Raw genomic sequence first — 3363 nt, forward strand, 5'->3', positions numbered from 1 at the left:
GCCCTGGCTGTCCTGGAACTCACTTTGTAGACCAGGCTGGCCTCAGACTCAGAAATCCACCTGCCTCTGCCTCCCAAGTGCTGGGATTAAAGGCGTGCACCACCACCCACCGCCCGGCCTCTTTTCCCTTTTCTTTTTCCTCTTCATTCCCCTCTTCCTTTGTTTGATTTGAAACAGGGTCTCTTGTTTTCTGGCCTCAAACTCCCTGTGTATCAGAAGATGACCTTGAACTCCTGATCCCTCTGCCCCAACTCCCACCTCAATTGTTCTTTAGATGAACAGTCCTCTCTAATGACTTTGTATCCCGCTTAACCTAGGAAAAAGCTGCTGCGACCTAGATTTGTCTGTGGACAATCTAAACGAGATTTTCCACTTCTGAGCACTCTCCTCTTTCCCCTTAGTCTCTTAGGGCTCTTTACAACAACAAACCCCATAACTGACTCGTGGTGGCGCACACCTTTGACCCTGGCACTCAGGAGGCAGAGGCAGGCAGATCTCTGTGAGTTCTAGACCAGCCTGGTCTACAGAGTGCATTCCAGGACAGCTACAGCTACATACAGAGAAACCCTGTCTGGAAAAACCAAACCAACAAGCCTTGCCCTGCCAGGCATGGGAGTCCCATTTGATGCTAGTACTCCAGAGACAGACAAGTGAGCAGATAAACCCCACCCCACAACCCATTATTCCTCACCTGTTCTCCTTTCTATAGAATTTGTATGTAACTGGGGCTGGAGAAATGGCTCAGTTAAGAGTGCTGGCTGCTATTCCAAAGGTCCTGAGTTCAATTCCCAGCACCCACATGGTAGCTGTCCATCATCTATAAGGGATATGATGCCCTCTTCTGACATGCAGGTGTACATGCAGCATAGCGCTAATATAGATAAAATAAATTGTGCACAGCAATGACAAGGATGGTCTCCATTCCATTTAACAAGGACATATGCAATTCCCATGCCTTCCACATGTCTCTTACAGGCTTCAGAGTCCATCTGTGAGGAATCCTGGAGTGAGACCCAAGCACAAGTTAACTCGGCACTATATGACCTCCTCACCCTCTCTCACCCCCACATTATTGGTTGGTTGGGTTTGTTGTTTTGTTTTATGTGTGGGAATGTTTTTCCTACATGGATGTATGTGTACCACAGACATGCCTGCTGCTGGAAGGCGTCAAAAGGGGGTGTTAAGCACCCTGAACCTGGTTTCTGTAGAGGTGTTTGTTAGGTGCCATGTTGGTGCTGAACCTGGGTCCTCTGAGCCATCTCTTCAACTGGATTTATTTATTTATTTATTTGAAATAGGGTTAAAAGAGAAAAAGGAAAGAAATGTGGTCTTATTATATAGGTCCAGCTCTCCTAGAATTCCCTATATAGATCAGGATGTATGTGTATGTATATATTTGCTTGTGTGTGTGTACATATGAGCCTGAGTGTATGTGCATACATATGTGTAGATGCAAGAGCCTGTGCACATTCAGAAGCTCAAAGAGGGTGTCAGATCTCTTGAAACCAGAGTGTCTTAGTCAGGGTTTCTATTCCTGCACAAACATCATGACCAAGAAGCAAGTTGGGGAGGAAAGGGTTTATTCAGCTCACACTTCCATATTGCTGTTCATCACCAAAGGAAGTCAGGGCTGGAACTCAAGCGGGTCAGGAAGCAGGAGCTGATGCAGAGGCCATGGAGGGATGTTACTTACTGGCTTGCTTCCCCTGGCTTGCTCAGCCTGCTCTCTTATGGAACCCAAGACTACCAGCCCAGGGATGTCACCACCCACAAGGTGCTTTCCCACTCTTGATCATTAATTGAGAAAATGCTTTACAGCTGGATCTGATGGAGGCATTTCCTCAAGGGAGGCTCCTTTCTCTATGATAACTTCAACTTGTGTCAAGTTGACACACAAAACCAGCCAGTACACAGTTACAGGTGTCTTGGGGAAATGTAAGGCTTGTTCTGAATGCTGGAACCTTAACTCCAACCCTCATGGTAATACAGTGAGCTCCCTCCTTCCACCCTGTGGGTCCCAGGAAGTCACTTCAAGTTGTCAAGCTTGATAGCAAACACCTTTACCCTAAGAGCCATCTCACCTGCCTCAGCTATACAATGCTGAACACACCTGTGAGTCTCAGGCATGAGCTGGGCAGGTATAAAAAACCTGACTGCATGGTGCCAAGTTCGCTGGAGCTTTGCTGTGAAAACCAGTTAAACAAGCCCCTGGGCACTATTTTTCTCACCTGGGTGACCCGGAGAGCCAAACTAGGCTGTTGATCTCTGCAGGCTGAGTCCTGGGCCTGAGCACTGAGTGTCTGGGATTTCCCACTGATATCGGTATTCATCTCTGGCTGGGTTCTGGAGTGACGTGTGCCTGGGAAGATGCCCAGAGGTGGCTTTAACCCAGCTGGCTTGGGCAGAGGGGAGTGGCCTATCTCCATGCAGGAGTGTCTAGCAGTCATAGCCACGACTCTACATGCATCTTCATCCAGCTTCTCTAGCCTACTTGTGGCTGTCTGTCTGTCTAGGCCCAACAACGAGTGCTCATCCCTCCTGTGGGAGCTGGCTGCTGGCAGAGGGGGAGTCATTTTCTTCTGTTGCCCACACTTTAGTAAAGAACCTCCACCCGAGCTCTCTGCAAGTGACCTCAGTTAAACTCAGTAGTTCACAATTAAAAACAAACAAAAAAACAAAGGTGTGAGGAGAATTTGTAATGAAAATAATAAACAAAGCAAGATGACTTGGGTGTGGCAGAGCATGGATCAAAACCAGGATCTCTGGCAGTCACATCTCCTCAAAGGACAGAGTGTCTGACATAGCCTGGCCTCAGGAATGGGTTAAAGATTCCCTACGTATTACTCTAAGATCTAAGATCAAAAACAAACTTAGAGAATGGATGTCTCCAATGTAGCTCTCTACATTGGAGAGGTTGAGACAGGAGGATTTAAATAGGGGGCCATTCATTCTGGGCTGAATAGTAAGACCTTCTTTCAAAACAAAACAAAACAAAACAAAACAAAAAACAAAAACAACCAAACAACCAAACCAGCATGCCGTGATAGCCTTGAACCCCAGCACTACAAAGGGAGAGACAGGCAGATCACTGTGAATTTGCGTCCAGTGTAGACCAGGCTGGCCTTGAACTCAGGGATCTGCCTGCCTCTGCCTCCTGAGTGCTGGGTAAAGGCACCAAACAGAGTGAAGTGCTTTGTTAGCTGAGCCGGAATGAACTTGTTCTTCCCAGTGTGATGACTAGCAGACACGTGACTGTTGAAGTTTTAACTGTTTGGTAAAGGTATAGTTCATATGCAGTAAAAGGCAATATATATCTGTCTATAGATAAATTGACCTAATAAGCTCAACCAATACTATGTAACT

The sequence above is a fragment of the Mus pahari genome, chromosome 10 (assembly GCF_900095145.1).
Source record: "Mus pahari chromosome 10, PAHARI_EIJ_v1.1, whole genome shotgun sequence".
Classification (NCBI taxonomy): Eukaryota; Metazoa; Chordata; class Mammalia; order Rodentia; family Muridae; genus Mus; species Mus pahari.